The 25,748-nt window shown below is 46.5% G+C and overlaps 1 protein-coding gene across 1 annotated transcript in view; it reads right to left on the bottom strand.

Annotated features, from left to right (window-relative positions):
* Nucleotides 1-25,748, bottom strand: part of ACACB (acetyl-CoA carboxylase beta) — a 3,851,763-nt gene that overhangs the window by 807,216 nt on the left and 3,018,799 nt on the right. The gene's annotated exons all lie outside the window — the stretch shown is intronic.

A 25,748-nucleotide genomic window follows, 5' to 3' on the forward strand; every position in this document is an offset into this window, starting at 1 on the left:
GCATGCAACAACTTATATGCCTCTATATATGTATTATATGGAACTATCAACATGTGATTATGTGTAGAGATGGTTTAAGATATCTAACCAACAGTGGTCCCCAGAGGGCACATATAACACAAAGCTCGTTCAAGTAGTGACATACAGTAAAGAGAAACTCCATTCAGTGCGATCAACCCCTCGCTTGTAAGTTGAATTTCAGATCTCCAGTTATGTGCTTATAATACCTGTCACATAGACATGAATGCCCCTTTTGCCCGTTAACGAAACCCACTGGCTCGAGTAATCTTGGTTTGATTTAATTGTTCCTGTCATCGATATGCCTTAAGAGAAACTAACTGCGCCTCTCCACTCCAAAATCTACACAGTGCCAGAATGAAAGAGAGCAGTCCATGCAGAAGGATTTGGTTGAGCCCAGAGCATTTTGATGTATGGGGATGGGTTGAAGATCAACTGAACAGATGAGCATTTGCCTCAGGTGGCAAGTCCCTCCCACCCCCCTGAGTTGGGTTTGACTAAACTGGGAAATACCAAAAGACGTTTGCATAATCACATTTGGGTTCTTCTGTTTTGACGTCTTCAAACAATAAAAATAATTAACAACACAAAAATACACAGTGTTGGGGGAGCTAACTCCTTCCTGTGCCCCCCAAGCGCTTTACAATTAGGCAAGAATTCTCAAAGCACTATAGCACTGAGAAAGCTTTTTTCATGCAAAAATAATCACACACAAACGTGGCCAGGCACTAAATGAAAATAGTTAGCATTTAAATATAAGGAGCAAATAACCATTAGTTTAAAGAATTTGTAAAAATGTTACATTGTATTTAGTTTTCTTCGAGCACGGTAAAGAGTAGAATCCTATGTGCCAAAAGGAATGCAGCCTGTGCTAAAAATAGACTACAGGCATTGCCTGGTGCCCGGGTAGTTCTGACAGAGCACACGAAGTGGCTGAGCAGCTGTGTCCTGTCCATCAAAAGCCCATGTATACTAAGAATAGGAGTGCACATGCTCAATGCATGACATGCAACATTATGGAAAAACAAGGTTTTTAAGCAGAATTACTGGACCAGATAAAGTATGAGAATATTGAGTGAAGTGCGGGGCTTATAGCGGGAAGGTGTGTTTTTATATACATGTTTATAATATAGCAAAATTATGAAAAATGAAGTGACGATGTATTCCTGCACAGGCAGCAGTTTGCTAAGTAGTTTGTAACCTGGCCATGCAGGAAGGAAGACTGCAGCGGCCCTTGTAAGGCAAGAAAAACAGTTTTGGATGAGCTATGCCAGTATCCAGTAACCAAGTTGAACAGTATATTTAGGTGCCTGCTTGCCATCAGTTTGGCGGAGCCGGCCACGGAAGAAGGACAGAGTCCTTTGCCCCCGCCATTCTCATTTTTGTACAGATTAAATTGTTATCCTTGCAAGACAAGACTCTTGGCCTTAATTCCCTAGAGGGATAAACTTTAATCTGGTGTGAGCGTGATTAGGGGTACCTGTACTTAAGGGATACCCTTGTAAGTTGGGCTTCCTTTCAACAGGCAGACAGTATGCCACCAGTAGTAGGCAACAAAAGTGTACTTATGACTAGTGCTGCAATTAACATCACAGGATAGATTGCCAAGGCGATCATTTGTTATTTACATAGCGCTTTTATCAAGAGCATTTTACATAGAACATATTGACATACATTATTATTACCCAATCAAAATTGGTACTTCCTAGGTGTGCGCTCGCATTGCTCCTTGGGAGGTACAGTAGCAACAATTCCCTCTGTACCCCTTGACAACCAATGCCAATTTATTTTCCAAAATCCTAATAATAAGCATTCAATGGCACTTTTTGTTGACTTTTATCTTAAATTCCAAACCTTTTTCCACAATCAGTATGAACAGAAACAGAAACTACAGCCTACTGTGGCTGTGATTGCCCCAATGACTTTCCCAACTGTTTGTTATAAAACATATACAATATTTTGTTTACTTCATATAAATATATACATGTATCAATTAAAACAGGCGTACATACACACAGAACAGTTTTTTTCTTTTAAAGCTGCATCAAGAAAACATTCAACTATGAACCCCAATATTCCTATACGTTGTTAAATACATTGATTCCTTATCATTATTTTTGGTTTACAGGACGTTTATTAAGTGAAATGGTGTGGTCAAACCTATTCAGCAACTCAAATTACAAACCTTTAAGTGAATTTAATGATTACTTTTATCTGTTGTTAATTATAGCCCATGTGTAACATTTGTTGCATATGATTATCTTGCAATTATTTGTCGTGATCCCAGCCAGGAATCATAGTCTTGATTCAGGCGTTCAGGCCAGGCGGGACTCATTGCATAGATCAGCGGGTCAAAGGTGGGTGTTAGCTTGGCACACATGGCATTTACACCATTCACAGCATTGAAATACCATAGACTTCTATAGCCTTTCAGCACTCATAAAATGGCCGCCTAGTGGGTCATGGACAAGCAGCAGCATTGAACTAGTCATTTGTGATCGAGAGCTACTTAAGCTCCGCCCCCACTGGAATGCGCACTTCGCGTTTTCCCCCCTGACAGCGGTGTAACGCTACCGGCGCTTCTGCTCACAGAACCTGGAGAATTAAAGAAAAGAAATATAAATTCATAGAATAGTTAACAGTATATTCACAGACAGCAGACCAGACTTACCAGAGCAAAGATTTCCTTCGCTACAGTTTTTTTCCAGTAGAAGAATATTTGTTGTCACAGCGTCTCTTCAGTCTGCAGTCTACATTCGCAGCCGCAGCTCCTTCCGAAGGTTTTTCCTCAGCATTCCGAAGACCTGCAGAAATAAAGGTACTCAAATAATAACGAACATTACAGTTTTAGAGTCAAGATAATTTCTACGTGAATACTTACCTGAAGCTTCACAGAGTTTTTTCCTCACAGTAGTTAACTGTGCTTCGCAGTAGAAGGTTGCAAACTTTCAGAATAGACAGACTTACGCCATTCAACGTTTTCCTTTCCTGATAACGCGTGCAACCTTTCCACCATCAAAGTCGTTTCCTGGATACTGAAATCTCTTCTTTGTCAGCGCGCTTCAGCTGTATCAAGTACGCCAACTCTACACAAGAAATAAAGGGTCCATATTCTTCTCCTTTAAACCCCTTAAGTGCCAAGGGCGAGGTATCTCGTCCTTGACATTACCTCTGTGTTGCCAAGAACGAGATACTGCGTACTTTTTGGCACTTTGTTTTGAGAGATCCCTGAAAAGCAGGGATCGCTCAAAACAGTAATCCAACCCCAGGGCTATGTTAGAGGGAGGTCCCTCCTCACTGCCCGGGGTCTGGATTACCCTCAATGTCACGTCGGCGTGCGTAATGCACGCTGACGTGAAAGTGAAATTTCAGCGAGCTCCCTTCTCCTCGTCCCTCGATATCCAGCTGTATTTCAAGCCGGAGATCGAGGGAGGTGTCGTTGAAAAGGGGAGAATCTCCCCTTTCCAACGACACCTTTCTTGTAGCATTACTGGACACGGATCAGGTGCAGAGCGCTAGACCCGCACCCAAGAATGCCCACTAGACCACCAGGGATCTGTTTTAGAAGCGGGGAGGTGGGGGCTGCTTACAGTAAGCAGCCCTCTCCCCCCGACCCCCCAAAGCATGGGGGTACATATGGATAACCCTGGGGGCAGATGGCTGATCATCTGCCCCCAGGGAAGGGGGCGAATTGCATTTTTCTTTTTTTAAATGCAACGGGGTTGGGGGGTGGGGGTGGCTTTGGGGGGGCCACTAGGCACCCGGGATATTTTTGACATGAAAGGGTGGTGGCCCTCCCCCTTCCACACCAAGTGGAAAGGGGGGCCACCCCTTGCAGTCCTCCCTGGGGCAGATTTCTGCCCCCAGGCAGGAATACATGAGGTGGCCCCCATCCAATTGTGTGCAGGGCCCCCAAAGGATGGGGCCTGCAGTTTTGGGTCTCCCTGGGGCAGATGGGTGCCCATCTGCCCATAGGGAATGGGCCTTAGAAACAAAAAAAATTAGGGAATAAAATGGATGGTGTTGTGGGGAGTGCCCCTCCACCCCCACCACTAGACCACCAGGGAATTTTTATTTTATGGAAAGGGGGTGTCCCTTAGCCCCCACCCAAAATGGACTGGGGGCCATGGTATGCACCTCTCCATAGGGGCAGTTATCTGCTCCTAGGAAGGGGCATCTGACCCCAGGGAGGGCTGCATGAGATGGGCCCCCTTTCATTTGGTGTGGGGGGGAGAGGGCCACCCCCTTTTATATTGGAAAATTCCCCAGAGGTTTAGGGTGCCCCTCAGCCCCCCCTAAAGTGTAGTGTACCATTTTCAATTTTTTTCTTTGTTTACCAAACTTCCCTTGGCGCAGATGGGCACATTAGTGTGCCAATCTGCCCCCAGGGTGCCCAAACCTTACTGCCCCACCCACTGCGCGGCCTGTCCCACATTTTTTGGTGGACCTCTCCCCCCGCACCCGAAATGGGTGGGACAGTAGGTTTAGGGCACCCTGGGGGCAAAATGGCACACTATTGTGCCCATCTGCGCCAAGGGGAGTTGGGTAAACAAAGCAAAAGAGTGAAAAGGGTAGACAGCATTTTAGGGTGGCTGTGGGGCACCACACAGCGCCGGGGAATTTTGTAATGGGAAGGGGTGGTGGCCCTCTGCCCCCCACCCAAAATGTGGGTGAGACTGGGGCTGTATTGGTGGTGGTGTGGGTGGGAATGGGCCGTCTGGGCAGATATTTTGGTGGGCTGGGAAGCCATTGTAGGGGCAGGCCACAAATTGCCCCCCATGACAGCAGAACATTGGTGTTTCCCTGGGAGCGATGTCTCTCATGTAGGTTGTCCGTCTGCAAGGCCAGGCTGCACCTCTGGCTGTGCTACGTTACAGATGACACCTCTGGGGAGGAATGGGGATCCTGCCCCGTCTCCCTGGAGCTGCTGCTGTGCTTAGGGGACGGTACACCCACATGGTACATGGATGTCCAAGGCCGGGGACATCACCTCCAACCATCCTTGAGTTGCGGCTGGGCTGCATTACAGCTTTTTCCTTGAGGGAGGTATTGGCACACTGCTGAGACTTCCTGGTGGGGAGAAGCTGTAACGCAGGGCCAGCCAGAGCTCCGGCAAAGTCGGCGGTAATGTCCCTGGCCTTGGGCACTCTTCTCCCATGTGGGTCTTGTGGTTAATACATTCTGGGGAGATTTGCGCAAGTCAGACATCTTTGGATTTCCACGGGTGTCTTCTTTTCAGAAATGCATGGGGTTCCCTGTTTTCCTTGGTGGCTTGAACACCCTAGGCCGATATCTGTATGGTGTGCGCTTCAGAAAAAATCCTGAAATTCAGCTGTCGGAAAAGACTTGTGGTTAGCCGTGTTTTAGGTTTTCCCCTTGGTGCCCAGGTAGGTGCACCCACACATGTGAGGTACCGTTTTCATCGCGACACCTGTGGGAACGTGGGAAGGTATGACATTTGTTGTGTGTGCGTGGTTTTCATAAAATTTCAACCCATTTTCTGGTGCCCTTTGACACAAAACCCTTTAATTTCCCAAATGTGCCCTACATTTAGTCACCATACACTTTTGTAACCTGCACAAGTCACCTACCCTTGAAAAGGTCTGCCTGTGCTCTTTCAAAGAAATGTATGCTTGCCGTTCCTCACCACATTGGTTTTCATGATTTACACATGCTATGTATGTCTGTTCAGGCCGTAAGCATAAAACTCCTGTGTACCATGGCTCCGTTTCTGGCTTGTGGTATTGCTTGTTTTGTGAAGCACTACAAAAAATGTGTGATTTACTAACTGCAAGAGTTGGGGGAATGTAGCGGAGCATTGTTTCTCTCAAAATTCATAGAAGCCATTGCCGTACCAAGTCAACCAGGTCCACCACATACCTTTTTTTTCTGTCATTTTACCGCTTTTTCCCCAAAACTATGGAATTTTCCCCTACCGAGTTGTTGCCTGACCTGTGCAAATCACCCCTTCATAAACTTGGAATTGTGTCTACTTTTCAGAAATGTATGCCTTTCTGTACTCCATTTCGGATTTGCTACCCTTTCCTTCCATTCCGTCCACACATGTCCAATTGGCAAAAATTGCCAAAATCGCCTACCGCTCACAAAACGGTTGATAATCACATCAAAATATTTTTTTTCGTTTCCACTCAACCTGTTCTTGAAAGCCAGGAAATTGGGGAATTCAGCACAGAAAACCATGTGTTCCTAGCTCTTACAAGGAAAAAACCACAGGCTTCTTTTTTACATCATTTTATTGGCATTTTTTGAAAATACCCAAAATGTTCCCCCTTTTTGGTTATTTTCTCTCACCCGCCTACAGCAACCTAGGATTCCTGGAAATAACAGGAAAAAAAGGGGCCAAATTTGGCCGAGATATCTCATGTAACAAAAAAGTTACAAGGCATTGAATGGCGACATACCGAAATCACTAAAAAAGGCCTTGGCACTGGGGCGGGGGGAGAAAACTCATGGCACTTAAAGGGTTAAAACTTCGACCTTTGCATCATCCAAAACCCTGCAATATAGCTTATTGCTGTCCCTTGGGTCATACTGTCCCACCCAATGACATAAGTCCTCCTTAATTCCACCCCTAGTGGTCATCTTCAGATTTGGAAGTCCACGTAATGTAGCAGTAGGAACCAAGAAGAGCCAGAGGGGGGTAGGTGGGAGGGTCGCATGTGAACCCAAGAAAGGTACCAATGCTGGAGAAGAACAAGTTACTTACCCCTGGTAACGTTCTTTCGATTGATGTTCCTACCACGTATTCCTCATCTTATGATATTATATCTCTCCAGCTTTGCTGATCCGGAAAACAAATTATCGACAGAGGGCGAGGTATGTGGTGTTGTCAGCATAAATAGCGCATGCAGCGCCCGGTGGCTTTAGTTCTGTTTTTCCTTTCCCCTTCTTAGAGGAATTAACCAGGCGTACCCAAGACCGTAAGCTCTCAGAAAGCATAGAGTAATAAACGTAAATTGTATGGTGGGGTAGGATGGGAGGGGCGATGAGGAATACGTGGGAGGGACATCCAATCCACAGAACGTTACCAGGGGTAAGTAACGTGTTCTTCGAATGGATTGTGTCCTCCCATGTATTTCTCATCTTATGATAGACTCCCAAAGCAGTAACAATTTGGAGGAGGGAGTATCAACCAACTTCAATCATGGACCGAATGGAGGACGGCTTTAGCAAAAAGTTCTCTCTGACTGGGGGAATAACCCAGGCAGTAGTGTTTGACAAATGTATGAATGGACGACCAAGTGGCAGCTGAGCAGATGTCATTTATTGGGACGCCCCTTTGAAGAGCCGCAGAGGTTGCCATGCCCCTTGTGGAATGAGCCCTTAAGCCTTTCGGCTGGTTCTTACCTGTAAGTCTAACATTCGCCAATGGGCAGGATAATCCATCTGCATATTGTTTATTTGGTGACTGCAAGGCCCAATTTGGGGCCGGTAGACCCAATAAAACGTTGATCAACCTGGCAAAATGTTGGCATTCTTGAAATGTAAAAACTTGGAGCCCTTTTCGGGTGTAATCTATGTAATCTCTCCTCTTCTTGACCTGAATGAAGAGGAGGATAGAAAGTTGGCAACGTTATCTTTTGCGACAAATGGAAGTCAGAGGCTAACATCGGTAAAACAAAAATGGTTTTACCACGAGGATGACTATCTTTATAGAGAGTAGTATGAGAAGGATTGCAAGAAAGAGCCTGCAACTCACTTACCCTGCGGGCTGATGTTATTGAGATAAGTAAGACCGTTTTCAACATCAAGAGCCTTAAAGGGCATGAATGTAAAGGCTGAAAAGGGATACAACTGGGGGGTATACATTAGTAAGTTCCTTTAGAAATTGTACTATCAAGGGGATTTTAAAATGGGAATCCTCTTCTGAGGAGCACTTAAAAATGGAAAGCGCTGCCAGGTATCCCTTTATGGTTCCAATCTGGAGCCCCAGATGGCTAGAAAAGCAAGCAACGTAGGTGTGTCACATTGGAAAGGATCCACAATCTTATCCTTGCACCAGTTGCTAAATTTGTTCCAACGGTAACGGTACAATGATTTAGTCGCTGGCCTTCTGGCCGAAAGCACAACCTGCAATACAGTCCCAATCCTTATATCTCAGCCTTTCAGAAACCATGTGTGAAGGCTGAGTGTCTTGACCTCCGGATGGAGAACCCGACCTTCCTCTTGCGAGAGAAGATCCTCTCTTTGTGGAAGATGTGTTGGAGGGCATATGGACAAGTCCAGAAGGTCCGGGTACCACGTCCTACTGGCCCAATCAGGGGCAATTAGGATAATGGATTTCCCAAACTTCCTCAACCTCCTGATCACGAGGAATGATGGGGACTGGAGGAAACGCGTACAGGAGTGGAAACTCCCAGTCCACCAAATACGCAGCTCCTAGAGCTCCTCTTGGGGGAAATTCTCTGGAGAAATACTGTTCGCATTTCCGGTTGAGACCGGTCTCAAACAGATGCACTTGAGGGGTTCCCCCAAAAGGTGAAGATCTCTTGAAGGACTTCCTAAGCTAGTTCCCATTTGTGGGAGACTGTGCCCTGCCTTCTCAGAGCGTACACTGCAGTTTTCTGCTCTCCGGCTAGGTGAACTGCCGATAGAGAGATTCCTTCTTGTATTGCTCAGAGCCAGAGGTGCATTGCCTCTCTGCACAGAGTGGTAGTCACCCTACACCTCCTCTCTGGTTGAGGTGGTACATGACCACTGTGTTGTCCATCATTATCAGGACATTCTTTCCCCATAAAGAGGGCAGGACGGCCTTCAGCGCTAATTTGATTGCCCATAGCTCCGAAAGGATGATGTGTAGCTTGGACTCCGATGGAGACAAACGACCCCTGATTGTCAGATTGTTGGTGTGGACTCCCCACCCTGTGAGTGAGGCCATGGTTGCCAAAAAGATTCTCCCTTTAGAATGATGTCTTTGCAAGCCCACCGTAGAAGGTCCTGAGCAACTCTCCTCAGAACTTGCAGTTGGTCTGACATATTCCCTGAGAATTGCGACCACTGAGTCCTGAGAGTCCATTGAAGCAATATCATTCTCAAGCGGGCCTATGGCACCTGGAAAAATGCAGGATGCCATGAGAGCGAGCAACCTCAGAAAATCGAAGGCCGGAAGATGCTGGGCATTGTGGAATTTTGTTGCCATCTGTTGAATGTGTTGAGCTCTCACCTCGGGAGCTGAGGCTTTCTCAGAGGAAGTATCCAGGACTGCTTCAATGAATTGGAGTCTTTGGAATGTTATCATATGGGATTTCTTGTAATTGAGGGAGAAGCCCAGTTTGTGAAGGGAGTGGAAGGTGATACTGAGATGTTCTTGGGCTTGCTCTGGTGAATGAGCCCTGATCAGCCAATTGTCCAGGTAGGGGTAGACGCGAATCCCCCCTCTCCTGAGACTCGCTGCCACCACTGCCATCAACTTGGTGAAAGCCTTTGGGGCGGAGGTCAGCCCGAAAGGCAGAAGTCGAAATTGAAAATGAGAACCGGCAATCGTGAACCTCAGGTACTTTTCTGTGCTTGAGATGAATAGGGACATGAAAGTAAGCATCCTGAAAGGCCAATGATACTAACCAGTCTTGAAGTTGGAAAGCCTGAAGGATCTGAGAAAGGGTAACCATCTTAAATTTGTCCTAACTGAGGAACTTGTTCAAGTTTCTTAAGTCCAAGATGGGTCTGAATCCTCTGTCCTTCTTGGAAATCAGAAAGTAGGGGGAATACCAAACCTTGTTCCTCTCCACTACAGGTACATGTTCTATTGCACCTTTCTCTATCAGGATTAAAATTTCCTGCACAAGTAGAAGATCTGGAATTTTGACAGTTGGATCCTGGTGGAGGATCTTGAGACCTTTTTTGAAAGGGAAGGCAGTAAACGTGGGCTACCGTTTCCAGTGCTCAGGCATCTGAAGTAATGCCTTGCCATTTGTTCAGATACTGAGAAATTCTGCCTCCCGCCGCGGTCTTGAGGGTCAAGGGCTCAGAGTGGCTTAGAGGCGGCTGCAGCAGCAGCTGAGGGTAAAGTTGCTGCTGCTGGGGCTGATTTAGCACCTCTTCCTCGTTGTTAGGCAGAATTATCTGCAGTACCCTTTGGGAACACCACACACAATTAAGACCACAAGTGACAGTACAAATTCACCTCCTTTGGTACAAGCCTGTACTACACAGTAAAGGTGGTAGCGATGGCTGAGCAGCCAGACTTATCTCAAGAGCAAGTGAGCGGTATCAAATAGTTACACAAAGGACAGCAATTACTATGATTCAAACAAACACTGACTCAAGGTTTCTGAGTAAAATAATATACATTTATTTACACATCAGTTGTGTAACATCTCACTAAAGTAAAGCAGTTGAAGAATCACACTCTTAATACACCACACCACTCCCAATAAGTTCCAGACAAGTTAAGCTCACAAAATGAAGTGGGAGCAAGATGGCACTCCAGCAATTTAAAAGGGTGGGAAAGACAAAGTTAATAGAAATTGAACCACGCCAACAGATAAGTATTCAGGGCAATTGAGCAAGAGGTACTACAGTGATAGAATCAGGTAAAAAAAGGCTTAAGGCCAAAGTCAATAGGTCAAAGGTCTTTTGCTCAAGATCACATGTTTCAGGGTAGTTCGCGGTAAAGTTCTTGCCACGAGTACCGGACGAAGTTGGTCGGCAGAAAAGTGTTAAGAAAAGAGAAGGACAAGCCCTCGGATTGGAGAAAGATTTCACACACTTTCACCGCGGCTGAACGAAATGAACCACCGGATTTGCACAGTACCTTAAAACCGAGAGAGAGCTGTAGCTGAGAGGGACGTTTCTGGTAGTTCCTGCAGGCTCACGGTTCCTGAAGCGACTGTCGGATTGACAAGAAGTAGGAAGACTGGAGGGTCCTGCACTACCCAGGGAAGAAACCAGCAGCAGAGCAAAGCAACAAATAAAAGGTGTGCTCCTTAAAACCCAAGCAGGGTCCGACCTTCCTGGCTATCCGACACACTGTAGCACTGTACAGCGAATTCGACCAGAGGAGGGGTCCTGGCTTGAAGTTTGGACGAACTGGTTGGTCGTTGGAGTTTGAAGATTCGGACCTGCAGCAGGGCTTCACCGGGCGGTTCAATCGTTGTAGAGGTCCTCTTCTATCAGCTCCTTGTAGGTTCTTTCGTTCCAGTGGCGACTCTGTATTTCCAGTCCCAGAGACCTGCTTTTTATGAAGTTTTCCCCATTCACACAGCCTGACTGTCAATCACACAGCAGGGTGGCTGTCCTGGCAAGGACAGTCACCCAGCCAATCAAAATAGGAGTGTGACTTGGGTTACCAAGGGAACCCATGGCAGGGGTCCTAAGACCCCTCCCTCACATCCTGCCTACCCAGATTTTCAAGTGCCTTAAGGAGGGCTTCTGTGCAGAAGCCCGCGAAAAGACGGCGAACAAAGGAACCAAACCTGGTTTGGCGCGCAGAGTAAAACACGAGAAAGACTTTTACAAAAAGAAATATCGAATAAACCCAGCCGGAGCTGAAATAAAATATATTTGGTCAAGCGGATTTATGTTTGAGGCTAATAAAATAGCCTAAAACAATACCATGGTTATTTAAGATAACCGCGGTATGAAAAATAGGGTAGTTCCCACTGCCACCAGCCAAGTCTGGATGAAAAGGGAGCGAAACAGTGCTCCAAGAGAAACAGACAAAAAGGGATAAGAATTAACCCTTTCCAATAATCCATGTACAATGGGGTGAACTGGGTCTGTGGTTTAAAGAGACTACATAAAGTTAATGGCAACTTTACATGTTACTGGGAGACAGTAGTCAGTCCCAGAAAAATTGAGGCAGTGGGAAGTCTGAAAGACAACCCTGTGTCACTGCACTGAAGGTGCTGTGTAACACACAAATAGATGATGCCCATGGAGTAGGTGAGGCTCCAGAGCCCAAGGTCACACAATTGGTAAAAACACACATAGCAAAATACATGTAAGAGTGGCAAAAAGGCTCACACTCTTAACAGGTGAAAAAATAAACCCTAGAAATCCAGCAAAACTGCTGAGGGACTCAGTATGTAAGGGGAATTAGCCATTTTGGAGAATTCTCCCTAATGCTCGTCCACCATGAGGGAATCTTATTTGCCCCCTATGTCCAGCCTGTCCTCTTCCTCTACCAATTGAGGAATAGAAATGAAAAGAACAATCCCTCCTGGAAGATGAGCCAGAGTAAGGTTGTTGAGCTTGTCGAATGGAGGCACTAAGGGATTTAGCCGCTGCCTTGGAGGCCTGTAGCCTCTCCAGACTTTCATCCGCCTTGTTGCCGAACAACCTCGAGCCGTCAAAGGGCATGTGGAGAAGTCTAGCATGCATGTCTGGTGCAAACCCCAACTTCCTCAACCAAGCAAATCTGCGTAGTACAGTGCTAGCAGCCATGGATCTGCTGATGCTGTCAGCAGTATCCAAACCTGACTGGAGACATTCTCCCATTGCCTCTTTACCATCCTTAACTATAGCCAAGAAGCCGTCTCTTTCTTTGCCTTACGGAACGTGATCAGCCGCCATGGAAACACAGACGCACAGGGTATAAGTGACTCTGGAAAGAGTACAAGTCACATTGGTAGATTTCAAGGCCATGCTACCTGCCGTAAAAACCTTACGTGTCCAGGCATCCACCCTCTTATCAGCTGTATCTGGGGGGGATAGAGGCGTAAGCCGATTGCCTAGTTGATGTAGCAGCCAGAACTAACAAGCTTTTTGGCGTGGGGTGCTTGGTCAGCTGGTCGCTACTGGAAGGCCTGTACTTCCTTGTAAAGTTTCTATTAACTGCAGGTCCAGATTCCGGGGCTTCCCAATTTGCAGTGACCTTCCTCTGAAGGGCAAAATTGGGTCCTTCTGAAGACCCTGGTCTAAGATGTCAGTCATGTCGTCCTGTTCATATGTAGGAGAAGCTCAGCTCCAACCCATATACTCTGTGACCTTAGCCATAAGCTTTCTATAGGACGAATCTGCATGCTCAGATGGGTCAGGCCTGCCAAATTCCAATTCAGGCGAGGTGTCAAGACCTCTAGCCAACTTCAGACTATCAAACAGGGGTCTCCTTTTCGACTCTTCAGAAATGAGCTCTTCTGGCACATTCTGGGTGCCAAATTGCAACCCAAAAGGAGGGGACTCCTCTTCAGACGGCTGTTCCTCCTCATAGATTGAAGACATAGAATTAAAGTCTTTCTTCGGGACAGGCTTGTAAATCTTCTCCTGTATGCCCAAAGGTGTGGACAAAGTCAAAGTGGCCGTCGACGGTGTCGAAGACGGCTTCAAAAATGGCACTGGTTTACTCGGCGCTGCCTTCCACTTTGGGGTCAACAGGTCTCACTCTGATGGAGTCGACGAAGTCGTCAAGGTCTTCGGTGCTTTATGCTTCTTTGGTGGTAACAAAGAAGGACTCAGTTCCCGAGTCGACACTCTCGACGACTTCTCGTTGGGTGGAGAATGTTCTCGAAGTATTGCCGCTTTCATGCTTGGCTTTGAAGTTGTAGCCTTTGACTTCCCTTTGTCGTCTGTGGGAGCGACTGGGGCATGGTTCTTGTGCGTTTCTTTCGAGGTGTTCGAGGCCGCATTCTCAAAAATAAGCATCATCTCCAACCGAAATGCGTCCCACTTCGCGGGGGAATTGGATTTTGTCAGGCATTTGATTACCTTGGTAGAGGAATCAGATGATGAAGAGGGAGACCTATGATGTCTCTTCTTTGCCTTCTTTGAGGAAGAAGACAAAGATTGCCGCGATCGACTCCTCTTCGATTTTTTACACTGGGAGGAGTCTCTAGACTCACCTGACTTTTTCTCCCGCTTCGAATAAAAGACTTTGAAGCCAACCTCCACACCAACAGTGAGCTTTATCTTTGGTGTGGAAGGAGTCGAAGAAGAAGACATTTTTCTTGGGAAAAATTGAAGTGCGCCATTAATGACCCGAAACGTAAGCTTGAAAAAAACGAACTGACGTCAATGGCCTCTGCATGCGCTATTTATGCAGACGATGACGATAGACGGAGGCTCTCGAGGGACGACGACGCGATGACACCGCACACAGCACCCTTTGTTGAGAAATTTTTTTCCGAAGCAGCAAAGCTGGAGAGATATAATATCATAAGATGAGGAATACGTGGGAGGATACAATCCATTTGAAATGGAGTTACAAGTAACTTGTTCCTTCTCCAACATTGGATCTTTCATGGATTCCCATGCTTATGAATACATTTACACAGCAGTAGGGAGGCAGTATAGCTCTACAGAAGCAATTGAACTCACCCCTGGAAAACTCACCTCATCCAAATAGGTTGCAGAGCACTGCGTGACCAACACAGGACTCCTCCCTGGACTCCCTGGCAATGCAGTAGAATCCAAAACAGTGTGGACAGACCTCCACATAGCCAGCCTGCAGATGTCGAGCAACAAGACAGGAACGCCATGGTAGGTTACGGCTCTGGTGGATTGTGCCCTTACCCTTCCTGGCAGGGGACTGTTTACAAGTTCGTGGCAATGCTAGATACAGCCAGAGAGCCTCCTGGAAATGGGAGTCTTTGCTAGGGCTTTGCCTTTGCCCACAGGTCTGAACGAAACAAACAATTGTGATGTAAAACATCAAAGCATGCGCGACATCCGCTGGAGATGTGGGAGCACCAAAGAAAACTGACAGGAGTAAAGGTTCATTCAGGTGGAGACCTGAGGGAACGTGTGGCATGAAGGAAGATTCATTTGGAGCATCACCTTAGATTGGTGAAAAACCAGGTATGGCAGTTTACATGAGCGGGCTTGCAGTACTCCCATACGCCTGGCAGACTTAATGGCCACCAAGAAAATCGGTCTTCTATGATAGAAACTTCAGTCAAGCCCGGTGAAGAGATTCAAATGGAGGGCCCATGAACTTAGAAAGAACAATATTGAGTTCCCATGTTTGAGCTGGAGCTTTCACAGGAGGAAAAGCCTGGAAGACTCCCTTGATGAATGCATTACCCAGCCTGTAGGACCATTAGAGAAGGTATGCCTGTAATGCGAGTATAACGAGAAATGGCTGCTAAATGTACCTTAATGGATGCGTGTGCTAGCCACGCTTTTGCCAGGAGATCTGGCAAGACTTGTGCAGCTTTGATCCGAAGAGGGTTTAGCTGTTGGGACTGACAACAAATGGCAAAAGCTTTCCATTTGTGCTTGAAGCATGATGATGTAGAGGGTGCTCTAGCCTTTGCAAGAATCCTTCTGCGTTCTAGAGGCAATGCAAAGTGTAAAAGTTCCTGGGCTGCATCGTGATGGAGCACTGATCCTTTGTCACTGGAGAGGAGGCCCGACAGGGGGCAGTTTAATGCAAGGAGCAACTGACAGGTGAAGCAGATCAGAGTACCAGATTTGGCGTGGCCATGCTAGTGAGATTAAGATCATCTTGCAGAAGCTCCATTTGAGTGCGTTTAATACTCGCAGTAGAAGTGAAAGTGGAGGGAATGCATAGAGGAATCAACCTTCGCATGGTACGGAGAAGGCATTCCCCAGTCGCCCTTCTTGAGGATAACTGCTGGCAAGCTGGGGTCACAGAGTTCTGCGCCGTGGTGAACAAGTCTATCTCAGGGCGACCCCATTGTGAGAAGAAGTTAAGAATTTGGCTCTAGTGGAGCTTCCATTCCTGGCATGATTGCAGCTTCCTGCTGAGGGAATCCGCAATGGTGTTGTGGATTCTCGGTAGATTAAAAGGAAGGAGATACATGTTCTGGGATAATGTCCATTACCAGATCGCTTGAGCTTCCATGGACAGTCTCAGAGTGGGTACCGCCTTGTTTCCCGATATAAAACACGGTGTTCGTGTTATCAGCAACAAGGTGAACCACCCTACTGTGGAGTTGCGGTTTTAATGATTTCAAGGCACAAAAAACTGTTCTGAGCTCAAGGACATTTATTTTTAGGTCTTTTTCTTCTGTTTGCCAAAGACCTATGGTGTAGTCTTGGCTCGTGTGAGCTCCCCACCCTCCAGGGAAGCATCAGTGGTGACTGTGACCTGATGAACTGGTGGGCGAAAAGGAGTGCCCTGCGTTAGGTGATTGCAATGATTCCAGCAGTGGGGAGTTTGGTGGAAAGATGAGATGAAGGCAATCTTGTCATTTCAAGGACATGACACTTGCTGCCATTAAGCATCAAGGATCTCTTGAAGAGGGCTCATGTGAAGCCTGTAGCGTGGCACCAATGGGATGCACAAGGACATCATCCCCAGCAGAACTTGATGGAGCAGACTGCTGCCACCTGTAATGTGGATAGCAGTTGAATCTTGTGGAGTATTGCTCTGACCCTCTCCTCCGAAGGGGTAGCAAGACATGTCAGTGTGTTGGGCATTGAACCCTGGAACAGAGCGTTCTGAGATAGTGATACGTATGACTTTGGAAAGCTGATGAAGAACCCCAAAGAAGTCAGGCACCGGATGGTCTGATCGGTGTGTTTGCAAATCCAGCACCCGGGAGGAGGCAGTCGTCCAGGTACGAGTAGACGTAAAGGCCTGCCTGGCGGAGATGGGCAGCCACCGGAGCTAGGCATTTTGTGAAGAGTCTTGGAGCTGATTTGAGGACGAAAGGCAGGGCCTTGAATTACTAATACTTGCCTTGCACTATCAAAGGAATCATCTGTGCTTGCGATGTATGGTGATGTGGTAATAAGCATCCTCCAAGTCCAGAGAGGACAGTAAGTCCACCTGTTCTAGTTGCTTGAGAACGTGTTAAAGCATGACCATGCAAAACGTCTGATTTCAGTAACTTGTTGAGCTGCCTGAGGTCTATGATGGGTCTCCACCCACCAGACTTTTTTCTCACCAGGAAGTTTCTGGCGTACACTGCAGAGCTCTGGAGGTCTGATGGAACGGCTTCTATAACTCACATTTTTAGGAGGGACCTTTGTTCTTGTAGAAGTGGTAGATGTAGTTATCTTTTCTTCAAGGGAGGAATGGAGGGGCATTCGCTCGGAAACTCAAGGATGTGACCCCTCGAATGATGTTAAGCAACCATTTGGCAGTGGAGATGTGTTCCCATTGATTGACAAATTTGGACAACCGGGTTGCTGAAGTGGGGACACAGGTTCTGGCGCTGGTCAAGGCTGCTTGGGGGTTTGTGGTATGGAGGAAGATCCACTTTGTCGCTGAGTACCCCTGTAGGTTTGAGAGTACCCCTGTAGGTTTGCGATCTTCCCCTGTACACCTCCTGCAATCTGGTACTAGATGGTTTAATGTCTGGAGGTCTTGGAGAAATGTCCTTTTCTGGAACAAAAGGGCTGTCTTCGCTGTTGCAGGGTGCCTAGGGAGCGCATGGCATCAGTGTCAGCTTTAATGGCCTGCAGGGTCTCGTCCACCTTCTTCCCAAACAGGTCAACCCCATCAAATAGCACACCCACAACCTTGTATTGCACCTCAGGATGAAAATTGGTTGCTTTCAACCATACCTGGCGTGTAAGTACAGCTCTGTTCCCATTTGGCAAAAACCGGCATCCATGATTTTTAATGCAATAGTAATGGCGTGGTCCGAAGCGGCCTCTCTTTCGTGCAACAGCACTAAGGCCTCATCCCTTTTATCATCTGGCAGTAAATCCAAGATGGGACCCATCTTGTACCACAACTTGAGGTCGTACTGCGAGAGGATGTCCAATGAGTTGGCCGCCTTGATGGTTGTAGCGGCTGTGGAAATTACCCTTTTTCGAAAGGCGTCCAGTTGCTTAGCCTTCTTATTAGGGGGTACCATGCATGCAGAAGAAGGGCTGGCTGATCTCTTCCGAGCAGTCGCCGATAACACCGAGTCCAGACGAGGCTGGGTGCGAAGGCACTTAGGTGCTGCATCTGTCACCTATACTTTCTCCACACTGACCTTTTTTGGAGGAGACGAAAAGCAATTTTTTTATCACCAGAAGGCAGTCTTCCCAGAGGTCGTCTCTCATAGGGTTTGCGACCACTGACTTCCTGGAGGCTTCATGCCTTTGAAACAGGAAACCCACTTTCTGCTGTTCCTCTGGAACTACGTCAAAAAAGCTAATTAGCATGTGTTATGAGGGCATGGAAAAAGCAGATTTGATTCTGGAGGTGAGTCAAGCGAAGGCAGTTCCGTTGTCTCACCATCAGCCTGGACTAGTTCCTCATAGTCATCTGTCTGAGTGTCTGTGCCATCAGGACCAGTGTCTGTATCTGTATCTGTGACGGTAGCGACTGGCACAGAGAATTGAGGAACCCGCCGAGGTGGAACTAAATCCCCTCTGGACGCTTATGCTGGAGGGTTCCTACTAGGGACTCCTCGAGGGACCGGAGGAGGAAGGCAATGTTGCAGTTCTGTGACCAACATCTGCAAGGTTGACAAAATGTCAAGAGAAAGGTCCTTGGGCGCAGATGGAGAGGGTGCAGCTGGAGTGCCCAATGGACCAGCAGGCATTGCAGTGGGTGGAACTGGAGGAATTGTAGGAGTCTAAACTGGCGGACGAGGTATTGGCAGGATAGGATCAGGCTGATCACAGATTTCCTTGTGGTTTGAACAAGGCCTCCACAGGCTCTTCATCTGAGACTTCACATCCTTGTAGTAATGGGTCAGGTGGTGCAGTAGCAGTGGGCACAGAAGGCAGCAGGGTGAAAAGTGGCTTAGCCTGTGTGAGCCTTGGTAGAAAAGAATGCTGGAGGCATCTTCCTGTTCACACTAGCACATCTGGGAAACGTGGAAATCGCTGGAGCTTGCAACTGTGAAGCCAGCGGTGCTGATGACGGCCTAGGTGGCAAAGAAACTTTGACCAATTGGATAGAGGAGGTAGTCGTGATAGTAGAGGTGGACGAGACCCTCATCAACGAGGAAGCCGCAAACGAAGAGTTGGAAGGTTTTGCTTATCTGTGGTCTGTCAATGTGGTTGTCGACAAGGTTGTCTGTGGCAAGGCTTTTGATGTTGATGACTTATGTATGTGGATCGTAGACAAAGTAGATGCAGAAGTCAACAGACATTGCCTCCCCGACAAGTGTAGCGAAGACCAGAGAGTCATCGGAACTGTTGACTTGGTAGTCATAGCCGAAGACGAAGCAGTTGTAAACGGGGCTGTCGATGAAGTGGATGGTGTCATCAGCGTCGACAGAGTCGCTGACAAGGCAGTCGACAGGGAAACAGTCAAAGTGTGCAACTTGTGTCCCTTTTCAGTTTCTTCCCCAGGAAAGGTTCTTCGTGCAATCTCAACCTCTTAGACGAGGGAGATCGGTCTATGGGCCTGCAGACAGAGGTCGAGTCGGAGGCCCCGGTATCCTCCTCCAGCCAAGTCACCAATGTGCTGTAACGCTCCTGACGAGTTTTCAATGAGAGGACTGGCAGATGGAGCAATTGTCCATGTCGTGATCCGGGTGCAGACAATATAAGCTCTTGTCGTGATGGTCCTTCACATAGACATACTTAAGGTGACACTTCGTACAGGCCTTGAAAAGGCTCTTCTTCGTGTCCGTCAGCGTGGTGAACGACCACGGCCTCAAACCTGTCAAGAGAACTTCACACGGTCGCGAATATCCATAGATGATCAGGATCTTCACCGGAAATGAGTCCCCGTAGCCGGTAGTCACAGAAGTCACTAATGTTGAAAAAACGATTGAATACATTTCTCAAAAATAGGACAGGAACATTGATATTTCGAGGACCGAAAGAAAGAGGACTCCCAACACAATACATACATGTTGCAGTAACAATCTGAACATGGCCAGTAGGGGGTGCAGCTAAGGAGGACTAATGTCATTGGCTGGGGCTGTATGACCCAAAGTGACAGCAATAGGCTATATATAAGAGACAAGCAGTTTTAAGCTTTAAAGCTAAACTGCTTTAATATTACAGAGAATTTCTAGCCTGACAACAGGGATTATTCAAAAGCATGTGAATCCATGGAAGATCCAATGCTGGGGAAGATATCGTTCTTTAAAATGGCAAAGGGTGCCAGAATTCCTGGCACTCTGCAGTAGGGCAAAATCCATATCAAGCGTCTGTGTGTCATCACATTAAATGTGTGTGTCTGGATTACATTGAACTGATGCGATCAGGTTCCACTTGTTCCACGTATAGCATCCTGACAGCACTGCACATAACTTCTAATATGCCCTCTAGTGTGTTGCATCACTTAAACTTTGTCAAGACAAGCATCTGCAAAACATGCCCAAACTTTAAAAGTAACTCTGTATGAAAGAAAACAACAAAATTACATGTGTTCTTTTTGATGGATACAGCAATTCCTCCCAAAGATAGGTCATTTGTAAAAGTTCATACTGACGCAGCCAGCACCGGAAATCATATGAGGAGAAGATAATGGAAGATGTGAAAAACATAAATATGATGGATCTGCTGATTTTACTACGTTGACGAAACTTCAAATTTCAGTTTTCCTAAATATCTTTAGGAAGCATCAATATTAGTGAAAAGACATAATTGCAAAGTAGTACTATACAAATATTTTGGATACATTGCTCCCACATATTGCTCATCTTTAAAAGTTTTTCTTGGGACAGTCAGTTTCGGAATGTTTTGCATTAGCCAATAGTTTGCACTGCACAGCTCAGAGTGCAGCTCCATCACAGCTACTTGGCATTGACTTGCACCAGAAGTGATATCATATGTACATATATTCTGAGTCATTGGTGGTATCTTCTTCAGTTTCGGCAACATATTTGGCCCACCACAAGTAATATTAGCCTAGTCACTTGACCCATCACCCTGCAGAAGGGAAATCAATTTGCAAACATTCCAATCATCTAATTAGAGGGGTAGGAGGGAGGGCAATGAGGAATCTGTTGGAGGAATGGCAAAATCCATCAGAAGGAATATTACTGAAGGTAAGTAACTTGTTTTTCTAATGGACTGTGATGGGTCAGAAATGAAACCTGGACACAAAGTTGTCATGTTTTTTGTTTAAAGACTTTTATTGAATGAAATGGGTTGGGAAAATGCCTCTCTGACCTTGCACAAAGAGGGATTTCCCTACCTAAAACTAGAAACTAAGGAACTGCCTGTGTCAGGATGTCAGAAATTAAAAGCTGTCCTTGTGTCCAAATGTTCTAACCTGACCCTCACACTATAAACAAAATAAAGTGAAAAAGGAAATGTCTTTAACTTGATGCTTGCCAAAAAGTGTTCATAAATACAAAAAACACAACTCCAACAAAACTGTTCTCCTAGGTGGAAAGACCTTAGTTCCAGGGAGGCTTCCCTTCCACTGGATTCTTTAATGGTTTAATAATGTATCCTGGACTAACAGTTCTTGTGGTTTCTCTTGGTTCACAACAATCCCAAAAGCTGGTTAACCTTATTAGTCCTTCAAAAAAAGTTCCTTCTTTATTCAACTAACACAGTCTTATCTTGTCTTTTCTTATATGTTTACACTTTGCCTGGAATACTTCCCTGCCAATACTTTTTATGCACTTCCAATTGCCTGGTGTACTCTCCTGCCAGGACTTTGTATATGCTTGCAACTTCCTAGTATACACTCCTGCCAGGATTCCTCTTGCACGCAAAACAAATACTTGCAACTTCCTGATATGCTCTCCTGCCAGGATGTGTCTTACATTCACAACTGCCCTGTATGCCAGAAATTCTCTTCTTCAACTGCCCTGTATTTGCGTGCCAGGACTTTCTCAACTTGAACTGTCTTTGCTTACCAGGACTTTCTTAACTTGTGTTACAGTTTCTGTTTATAAGCAAGTGGCATACACGGTTCTGGTTTTGGTATATCCACTTACTTTTCCCCACTACTGCCATTCAATTCTCATTGGGGTTCAAATTGCCGCTTTGCCCTTTTCTTCAAAACAATTCTTCTTTGTATTTCACATTCCGTAAATGTACAATGTTCAGATTCGCAGATTCTCTTAATTTTCAAAACTCTCCTTGGTGAGGTCGCTGAAATGCCCTGCGGTCCCCACGCTGCTCTGGCAGACTCACCTCTTCTCTGTGGAGTTTTCCTCGCACTTACACAGAGTTTCTCTTCCTCCCCAGTCCGGGTGGTTCTGACGTCTCTCCAGACTCTTCTGCGGTTCCATTCATGCACATTGGCTCCGCTTCGGCTCCCGGTAAGCATCGCACTGCTTCACTTTCCTGGCGAATGCCCAGGGCGCCTCTATCAGTTCCCAGCGTGTCCACGGCAGGTCCTTCTTGCAGGACATCTTTGTCCCGCTCCAATGGCAAGCTTCTCCTCCGCCACAACAGCTCACGCCTCGAGCTTCCGCTCACCGACTTCAACAAAGAGATCACGTTGTCTTCGGAGCTCCTTCTGCAGCCTGCACGGGTATCTCTCCCCCTGACTTCCCTTTCAATAAGGACGCCTGCCATCACCTTTGGGCTGTGGCACCGTGTTAATGCCCAGGGAGTTCCCCTTCTTCATGGAGAGGCAAGACTGGTCCTCAGGTACTCTTAACCAGTTGAGGTGTAAGGGTTGCCCCCTCCTTTGGCTCAAATAGCAGTCTACAGTTCCGTTCCTCCTGCTACACGAATTCTGCAGGCAGGTCCTCCAGGGAACTCTCTCACACTTCATAAGTCTTTCCTCCTTTTTATATCGGCTTTGGCCATTAGGATTGTAGGAAGGACTAGACTACTGACAGAGGGACATGACCATCATTACTCCTCTCCTCTTCTTCATCCCAGTGTTGTGGGGATTGTCGGAACAGTCCCTTTTCCCTTTTTGAGAATACTGTATAAATGTTTGGCATATGTTTAAAAGTCAAACTATGTTTGGAAGAAGAGTATGTGTAGCTGGGAATGTGTCTCTTTCATAATTTTACAAGACTGGTTAGATGAGAGTTGGCTTTTTGTATGTGACCAAAGCTTTCAACTACTCTCCATGGGTGAAAGAGGGAAAATATCACAATTTTCCACAAGTCTGTCGCAAATGGGGGATTCATCCAGAAAGGGGAAAGGAGGATACAGCGTCTCACCCGATGAGTCAGAATATCTCCTCAGAGGTAGCCTTCCGCCCATGTGGGCCTCCTTCATACGGCTGCCCCAAGGGCCCGGATCAGGTAGCAGCTGCCATCCCTGTGGCCACATGGGGGGATGTCAACACCGGGAAAACAGTGATGAGTCCATCAGATTCATCACAGGGCACATGTCTCACACAGATTCCTCGTCTCTGAAAAGCCTCCAAATACACAGCTATGAAAATGTGAAGTTGGGGAGATGATGAAAGAAGAACTGCAGCCTGATGTTTTACCACACTAACCTGCTCACTTTGACATCCTCACCAAACAAGCAGTCAAGGTGATTGTGCATGATGAAGGTGAGAAGGAGTGGCTCAAGAGGCTGCTTGGTAAACACCTGATAAGGAAACCCATCTTTGCAAGGCACATGAAGCTGTCTGTTCCCTAGTGGAATGAGATCTAAGGCCTTCAGGAACCTCAATAATAATAATAATAATAATAATATTTTGTGAGCCAACTCATAGTAGGTCTTAATGAATAATATATTACACATTGAGACCGCCTTTTTTGAGATGACCTTACCCCTTCTTTGAGGCCGGGAATCCAATGAAAAACCAATTATCCTGTCTGTATTTGTAACCCTCAGAAATATAAAATTTAAGGGCACTTTTTGGATACAATGTATACAATTTTCCCACTATTTTGGAAGGATCTGAGGTTAAAAGAATATCGGCAAAAGCATCGTTGGTTGGAGGGGAAACTGGAACCAATTTTGGCAGGAAGGTGGTTGTTAGGGAGAATTCTCTCTTTAGGCTGAATTTCCTAACCTAGTGAGTCCCCCAGCAGCTTTGCTGGATTTCTGGAGTTTGTTTTTTCCTCCTGCCAAGAGTGAGACTCTTTTTCTCCCACTCTTAGACATGATTTATGGTGTTCCTTTGACTGGTAATGTGTTTTATGGGCTCTGGGGTCCTTTACTCCATAGGGTCTCATGTGTTTTTACTATGTGTGTTACACAGCACCCTCCGTGCAGTTACACAGGGGTGTCATAGTGACACCCCACCATAGACTCCATATCCTGGGACTGACTACTGTCTCCCAGGGCATGTAAAGTCACCATTGGCTTTACTAGTCCCAAATTATTAACAGAAACCAGTACAACCCATCATATTGTGGACGTACTGGTCGGGGCAATTCGATTGTCTGGGTACCACAGGGGGTGTGGGAGGGGGTTTAGGCACCCTGGACTGAGTTACCTTGGTAACTCAAGTCGCACTCTTGTGTGATTGGCCCAAGTGGTGAGCCGGCCGGCTCACCACTTAGCATGTTTGATTGACAGCTAGGCTGAGTAAATGGGGGTATGCTGCATAAAAGCAGGGCTTTGGGGACTGGAACTTCAGAAGTCGCCACAGGACCTGAGAATCCGACGAGGGAGAAGCTGAGCCGACCTACCATGACCTACCACGACGACACCACCGGTGGAGCCCTGCGGAACCGACTCACCACTTCCCTATGAGACACAAGATCTCCCGGCTGGAGAGGCTTCTTCCCCTGACTGGTGGGCACAATCAGTTTTACCTTCCTTCTTCGCACCCCAGACCGGTTTGTGGTCGAACTGCCCGTGCCAAGCACCCAGGCGGCCGGATAGCCACTCACCACTGAACCGCGAATCAACAGACCGCTCTTTGTACCTGAGAAAATCTGAAGCTGGTTTCCTCCCTGGTAGTGCAATGGACCCCTGTCTTCCTCCACGACGAGATCCTCTCTTCCCCCGGACGAAGCACCGACTTGCATCCGCTGCCAGGAACAACTGCCCCCGCTGGAGTGTTCTCACCACTTTAAGGTACCGCGTCCACCAGGCCTCCCTTTCTAAAGATTGCTACAAGGTAATAATAACTCCTTAACCTTCTGGACTGGGCTGGCCGCCTTGACCCTCTAACTGGTCCCTTTCTTTGGTCCAACTCCTTTTTGAACCGTTACAAGACTTTTGTGCACTGCAACCGTGTGACCTTGGACACATTTCGTTTGATCCTCTTAAAGTGGATCCGGCCTATTGACCTCTAACTTCACGGTTTTACTTTGCCTTCCTCTCTTGTTATGTTCTTGTAAAAGTGTTGGGATCTGTTTCAACTTGTTCTCTGCTTTTCTCTCCCTTTTAAAAACGAACTATTAGAGTGCCATCTACGTTAAACGCTCACCGCTGTCTGAAAATAAGTGGGGCTTTACTTAAGACTTGTCTAATATTCTTTTAAGGGAGTGTATATCTTTTAGTGACCGTGTTTTTGAATTGCTTACTATTAGTGCCTGTGTGTTTTTCTAGATGTGGTTTTTAAATAAATAATTATATCTCTTTTACAGTAAGCCCATGTCAGCATTTACTTGTTCTATTGTGTTCTCTTGACCTATTGTGAATACTCTGTATACTGCCTAACTCTTCTTGAGGGAAGTCTGACTGCTCAGCCACAGCTACCAAGTGAATCTGTGTGGTACAGACTGCTACCAAGTGGGTTTACTGCCAAACACCTGCAGTCTTAAATCTTTTGCAGTGATCCCAGAGGGAACTGCACAGGTTTCTGCCTAACAGTGGCCTTAATGTAAAGAGTTACCTTGTCTTTTGAAAATGACAGAAAGGGTGGCAGAGAGACGGAGCTCTTAGAGCTCACACACTATGTGAGCAGATGTAATGTGCTAATGAAAAGCCACTTTAAAAGAAAGAAATTTAGAGCACAAAAATATATAGGCTAAAATAGACCCACCATAAAGCGGTATGGGAGCCCACGCATTAGTAAGGCTTTTATTTAATTGCGTCACCATGGGCACAGCAAAATAAGACCTCTGTTCGGG

The sequence above is a fragment of the Ambystoma mexicanum genome, chromosome 10, assembly GCF_040938575.1.
Source record: "Ambystoma mexicanum isolate Mex_15411 chromosome 10, UKY_AmexF1_1, whole genome shotgun sequence".
NCBI lineage: Eukaryota > Metazoa > Chordata > Amphibia > Caudata > Ambystomatidae > Ambystoma > Ambystoma mexicanum.